Source organism: Bidens hawaiensis, unplaced genomic scaffold (assembly GCF_021521415.1).
Source record: "Bidens hawaiensis isolate Kalapana, Puna unplaced genomic scaffold, B.hawaiensis_p1.1 tig00025593_1, whole genome shotgun sequence".
Classification (NCBI taxonomy): domain Eukaryota; kingdom Viridiplantae; phylum Streptophyta; class Magnoliopsida; order Asterales; family Asteraceae; genus Bidens; species Bidens hawaiensis.
This window is the reverse complement of record NW_027494095.1, coordinates 252,467-260,013: the sequence shown is the minus strand read 5'-3', so window position 1 is coordinate 260,013 and position 7,547 is coordinate 252,467. Positions and strand designations below refer to the sequence as shown.

The 7,547-nt window shown below is 35.9% G+C and overlaps 1 pseudogene; it reads right to left on the bottom strand.

Annotated features, from left to right (window-relative positions):
- Window positions 1-849: 849 nt before the first annotated feature.
- LOC143571855 (protein LIGHT-DEPENDENT SHORT HYPOCOTYLS 1 pseudogene) lies at window positions 850-1,483 on the bottom strand (annotated as a pseudogene).
- Between the last annotated feature and the right edge of the window lie 6,064 nt (window positions 1,484-7,547).

Below are 7,547 nucleotides of genomic sequence, written 5' to 3'. Positions count from 1 at the left end.
GTAAATTGTATACTTCTACTTCCCACCCACTCCAAAAGTACATTAGGTATTACTCCTTGCTTAGAATTGAATTCAAGACCTCTCATCTAAGAGGCTTACACCTAAACCATTTAAGCTGCTCTGACAATAGTATAATAGTATTAAAATTTAATATTATTCATTAATGAATTTCATTTTCTTTTAATAACACACATTCTTTAAAACTACATTTAAATCTGCATTAATTATGGAATATGAACCCTTAAAATAACACCGTTTTACACACATTAATATTATTACCCTTTGTTCAATAATGAATTTCCAGGTTAAAATTCAGAGGGTTTATACATAATTGTGTAAAGATGGGTTACTATATTTTTGAATATAAAGAAGCTAAATTGGGTAATGTAATCAAACAAGGAGATGACTAGTATTGAACTGCCATTCTCATTCCAATGCCCAAGAAAAAAAATATAGAACACGGAAAGTAGCAGGATGCAAGATTCAAACCAATTAGACCAGATAACATACTTCACTCAATAACTCAGATAATACATTTCCGGCATACAGTTATTATATCCAAAAGGAATAATTGTGGGCATTATATTATGTCTCGCCTATAATCTGAAATATCATTGATCCCAATGATCAAGATTCAATAATTTGCTAAACCAATAACAATAACAATACATATATAAATTAATAAACAAACATTTACGAAGGTCTTATGAATTTGCAATAAATTAAGAGAAGTCCATCTGGCTTAAACATTGGAACTTGAATATTACCATAGTGCATAACAATAAAGTGTTACATCTTACAAGTCCATAAAATTTTCAACAAAACAAAACGAATAACTTAAATAGCTTCCACATAAACAAAAACAAACACCCAGTCTCATAATAATTCTAATCAATTTGCTTGATTAATTCGCATTACACACCTTTTCCCTTACTAGGGTTCTTGTTGATCTTCTTGCTGATCTTGCAGCTGCTGCGGCTTAGGGCGTTTTCGCTTCTTCTCGTAGCTAATCCCCCTCGATCTGGCCTGAAAGTCACGAACTTCCCTCAGAAACCGCCTGACTTCCGGCGCACCAAACGGGTTAATCTCCGGGTTGCCCCCATGCTCGTCATAAGCGGCCCGGAGCCGGCCGACAAGGGCGTCGAGACTGCCCCAGGCCTGTCTGAAGGGACAAGGGCATGCTGTGGGTGGGTTTGGTACTCCAAAATAAGGGCATGTTTGGATGTGGATTTTGGTCTTCCCAAACTGATCAAGATAGTGCAAGAACTCAAGAACATGACTAGGGTTGAAGGTGGGGAAAGAAAGCGGTGGCTTGTTGTTCCTCAGGTAATGCCCGAATGTGTCCCAGTCTCGACGCTTCTGGCTCTCGTATCGGCTCGGAGATGATGAAGAAGAAGAAGAAGTGTTTGATGAGTCCATGGATGGCAATTCACATCATAGATCCAAATGATCTGCTGCTTATATTATTGGTTTTTCTAGGGTTTTTGACTCTAGCTATTTCAGTCTTGCTCAAAAGAAAATACGGATGGTTCAAGAGAATCAAGATGCTAGCCAGATTAAGATAAAAATATGATTTTAGTATCTTGGCACAAAGGAATGAACATGAATGGTATAAATGGTTGTTGAGGGTTTGTGTAGATAATGAGGAAACAAGGGCATTTTGCAAGAAAGGGAAAGGTCTTGGTGGGTGCTGGCAAGAGAGAGAGAGAGAGAGAGAGAGCTATAAGTGGAAGTGATGGAGATCTATCTATAAGTGGAAGTGATGCAAAAGATCAGTGGAGCAACAGTAACAGTGAGTCGATTTTTACTCTGTCAGCACGTACTTTATTACCTTGGTTATTTTATGTCTTCAATAATTCAACACATCTTATGCTTATTAATTTAACTGGTAGAATTTTTCCGCGCGTTACGACATAAAATCAGTCAGAATCGGTCTGATTTATTACGGTATTGATATCAATCGAAAAAGAAAACCTAAATACTAAAGTTGTTATATGGCCGTAATAATATCGACACTTGTTTTATATTTAAAACCATAAAAACGAATAATGCTACTCGTTTCAATAATACTAATATCGGTTCCGATAATATTCGGTCGAAAGGGGTGCACTTCTTCACAGCACCGCTATGGTACCTGCACTGGCTATAGCTCACGAAACATAAAAAAAATAACACTATATATTTTTAATAAAACTTATTTTCAATATTGTTATGTCAGTATTGGTTCGGTTTGTCACGCCAACAGTACCGTACTGACACGTCCGATTAAAAGAAAAAACCTATATTTTAAATGCGACGATTAAAAGAAAAAACCTATATTTTAAATGCGACTTTGTTTTTAACGAAATATATTTTGAAACATTGATGAGAAAAAGTAAGCACAATGTGTATTCGGGTTGCACTCATCACTTGTACATCATTATCCAAAAACATACCTTTTAATATTAACTAGTTTTATGAACCCACGCGTTCAACAGAGTCAAACTTTGAAAAAGTAACATCGAAACGTTCTAGCCAACTATCGCATAATAAAAAGAACTTTAAGAACCCCGCACGTTCCAGCGTGATCGCTATGTTAATAATAACCATAAAGAGAGAAAATTAGAAGTTGTTGTACAAATAAATTAATCTAGTGTACAATCACTTAAAGCTAGGGAAAAAATAAAAATTTTAGCCTAAAGGAAGAAAATAAAAACATGTTAAAGAAAAGGGAAAGATATTGAAAATTAGAAGATGTACAAGTGTTTAAACCCAATGTACAACCATTTAAAACACTAAAACAAATGAATAATGGATGTGGGTGTAAAGATTTTTGAAAATTAATATATGTAATAATATATTTAATTTTAGGTTAAAAGTTGCAATAACAATAAAATATTATTTAATTAGATCATCTGTTCTGTGATACCTATGAGGCGCCATAGGGGATGTGGAAATGAGAAAGAGAAGATTTTAGAGATTTGAGAGAGCACTAGTCATCTGCATACTCAAGGAAAAGGGTTTGTACGAGGTAGACGAGCAAAGGGTTTGATAGGAGAATGGTCACCCGCAAAAAAAATTGTTCGTCAAACATACATTTAACATGCCTTGTAGATTTAAAAACATCCATATCTGTAATTGGCTTTTTGATCTAATGATATGAGAGTAGTGGTTGAGGTTTGAGATCTTTATGGTCTCAGGTTCAAAACCTGACTCAATGGTGGTTTTTCCATAGTCACGAGTTTCCTTCTTGATGGTATTCCTGAGTAAGTCATGTATGGGACGTCAAAATCAATTCAAGTAGTTGCCATTACGTGTTAGGAATGCTCAATTATTGGATGTAGTTTTGAGAACTGTTAAAAAAATCTCATATCCCGATTCGTTTAGAGACACAATAAGAAATTAGAGTAGTAGCAACAACGCCGATGAATAGCGGTGACGGGCAATACTGTCGACGCTGTTGGTCGGTGTCATCGCTAATACTACGGCTCGTTTGCTCCTGCAGAAGCTTCTCCCAATCTTTGATGAAAACATGATCAGAGGGCTCACATCCCTCATCTTCTTTTACTTCTTAAACAAACACACCCCTATTTTCACCATCCTCTTAAAACACGCACACCTTCTCAGACACACCACCATCAAACACCATCTTCACCATCACTAACCTGTCACCAGGCCACCATCGTCATCCACTACACCACTGTCCCACACCTTACAACCACCTCCACTACCCCTTTCTCCCCCCACTGCACCATATGTAACCACCATCTGCAACTTATGCATAGTCAACCAGAACCTTCAACTTCAGACGCCATCCACCACTATCAACCACCACCTGCAACTTCAGCCAGACGCCCACCTCCTGCAACTTCAACCACCATCTAACACCACTGGTCGTGTTTTCAAGCTCCAACTACTTGTTTCTATCTCTTGTAATTTTATGTAAAAATCAAGGAGTATTTGTTTAAAGCTTCTACCACTTGTTTGATATCGTGTTTGTAGAAATCATGTAATGTATGCAGGGGCGAAGTTTGGACTAAGACATCGGGAGCCGAACTCAAAATGTATACAAAATTTCACAAACGAAGGGGGGAGTGCTCAAATTTTCGGCAGAAAATGGCTAAATGTACACTACGCATAAAAAATTTTAGCAGACAATGGGTAAATTTTACACAACATATAAAAAATTCCGGGCGAAAAAGGCTAAATTTTACACTACATATAAAAAGATTTCGGCCAAAAACGGTTAAATTTGCACTACGTATAAAAAAATTTCAGGTGAAAAAGGCTAAATTTTACACTACGTATAAAAAATTTCGGCCGAAAATGGCTAAATTTACACTACGTATAAAAAATTTCGGACAAAAACGGATAAATTTACATTAATGCGAAAAAAAACAGGAGGGAAGGGGCCACCCGGGCCCTAACCAACCTTCACCATTGAATGAACGTCCGATTTTACTGAAAACTTATTTGTGTTTTGTTTCATTTTTGAGTTCAATTTTATTAATAACAACCTTTCCTACAAATTAATCATGTTTTGTTGGGTTAAAAAACTGAAAATCTGTCTCTAGCAAACTCTCTGGTATAGGCATTTGCGGCGACAGAAGTCGTCGCCAATAGGTATTAATGTCGGGATGTTAACAGCAACATCAGTAGTAGTAGTGATTAGTCACTACTAAAATTATTAGGGGCGACAATCAATGTCTTTAGCGGCAACACTATTGCTCGTTCCTTATAATGTTGTGAGTATTTTTGTAAATTATATGGTATAGTTATGAGTGTTTGTAAATAGATGAGGGACAAAATATTAAGTGAGAATATTAAATTTGTGGTTACATTTCTTCACACCTTTTTTAGTATTCTCTAAAAATAGTTGTTGTTATAATACTTCCACTAAATCATAACAAGATTAACATTAATATAGAAAATAATTAGAAAGAGAGTAAAGAAATTTTATTGCAGGGATGATCTTTTACTCCTTACACACATGCATATTTATAATACTACAATGCAGACATGTACGTATAGTTGGTTTGAAATATGTGTGCATCCACATGCCTTTTACTTGCAAGACTATCCAAAATAATTCATTGAATCATAACACTCCCCCTTGGATGACACTTTTCAAACTTCGGGGTTTTGAAGTACTGCCTCATTAAAAACCTTGCTAAAGGAAAACCCAATGGGAAAAAACTTTAGCTAAGGGAAAAAGAGTGCAGTATATAGCTCCCCCTCAAATTGCAGGTCGTTACATTGTTCGTACATGGCGCATGCCAATATCATGAACATGTTTCCTAACTGTTGCTGTGGGAAGTGCTTTTGTGAAAAGATCAGCTGAGTTGTTGCTGGACTGGGCATATCTCATTTCAACCTGATTGTCTTTAATAAGGTCTCGAGTATACTCAAAGTATCTTGGTGGTATATGCTTTGTTCTGTCACTTTTGATATATCCTTCCTTCATTTGCGAGACCCAAGCTGCATTATCTTCATATATAGGAGTTGGAATTCGATCTTTCTCTAGTCCACAAGAAATCAATATGTGTCGTGACATAGATCTTAACCATACACATTCTCTTGAAGCTTCATGCAATGCAATGACTTCAGCATGATTTGAAGATGTTGCAATGAGTGTTTGTTTCTGAGAACGCCATGAAATCGCAGTTCCTCCATTCTTAAATACATATCCAGTTTGAGATTTTGCTTTATGGGGATCAGATAAATAACCTGCATCTGCATAACCAACTAACCCTTCTTTTGAATCGTTAGGATAAAATAAACCTAAATCAACAGTTCCTTTTAAATACCGAAAAATATGTTTAATGCCATTCCAATGTCTTTTAGTAGGGGATGAACTGAATCTTGCCAATAAATTAACTGCAAAAGAAATGTCAGGTCTTGTACAGTTAGTAAGATACATAAGTGCTCCAATTGCACTGAGGTATGGTACTTCGGGACCAAGAATCTCTTCATTATCTTCGCAAGGACGAAATGGATCATTGTCAACATTGAGTGATCTAACAACTATCGGTGTGCTTAAAGGATTTGCTTTGTCCATATTTAAACGTTTTAAGAGTTTCTAGTATAAGTTGACTGATGCACAAGTATCCCATTATGCATATGCTCAATTTGTAAACCAAGACAATATTTGGTTTTTCCAAAATCTTTCATTTCGAATTCTTTCTTTAAAAGAGCAATTGCTTCATTAATTTCTTTTTGTGTCCCAATTAAATTTAGATCGTCAACATACACAGCTATGATCACATATCCTGATGTTGTCTTCTTGATGAAGACACATGGACAAATAAGATTATTTGTGTATCCTTTGCTTATCAAATAATCACTCAAACGATTGTACCACATCCTTCCAGATTGTTTCAGTCCATACAAGGATCTTTGTAATTTGATGGAATACATTTCCTTAGGCTTTGAGCTTATTGCATCGGGGAGTTTAAATCCTTCGGGAATTTTCATATAGATGTCACTATCTAGTGATCCATACAAGTAAGCTGTGACAACATCCATAAGGCGCATCTCTAAATTTTTAGAGACTGCTAAGCTGATTAAATATCTAAACGTAATAGCATCCATGACAGGAGAATACGTTTCTTCATAGTCAATTCCTGGCCTCTGAGAAAAACCTTGAGCTACAAGTCTTGCTTTATATCTTGTAACTTCATTTTTCTCATTTCGTTTTCTCACAAAAACCCATTTATATCCTACAGGTTTCATTGACTTTGGTGTAATGACAATAGGTCCAAAAACCTTTCGATTGTTTAGTGAGTTTAATTCAGCTTTCATAGCATCTTTCCATTTGTTCCAATCTTGTCGATTTTTACAATCATCTACAGATTTTGGTTCAGGGTCATCATTTTCTTCCATGATATCGCTTGCCACAGAATAAGAAAATATATCATCAATATTTTCCATTTCATCTCGATCCCACATTATATGTGATTTACCATAGTTTATTGACAATTCTTTATTGGAATCATTTATTTCTTCCTGAGGAAATGTTATATCATTTATTCTTTCCTGAGGGAAGGTTTTGTCAATCATTCCTTCCTTAGGGTCAGTATCATTCTCAGAACCCTTTCTTTTTCGAGGATTTTTATCCTTTGAACCGATTGGCCTTCCACGTTTTAAACGTTTTTGAGATTCATGAGGTGCATTATTATGGTTTTGCTTGCTTGGAATCTCAACTCGAGCTGGAGCATTAGCAGCTGGTATATGAGATTTAGTGACCCTGTTTATATCAGTAAATGTATCAGGTAACTGATTTGCAATTTCTTGTAGATGTATTATTTTTTGAACCTCTGTCTCACTTTGTTTTGATCTTGGGTCTAGGTGTAACAATGATGGCACACACCATGATATATCTCTTTCTTGCTTTTTCATTTCTCCCCCTAATGTCGGGAACATTGTCTCGTTAAAATGACAATCAGCAAAACGTGCTGTAAATACATCACCTGTTAAAGGTTCAAGGTATCTTATGATGGAAGATGTTTCATATCCAACATATATTCCCAACCTTCTTTGGGGACCCATTTTTGTGCGTTGTGGTGGTG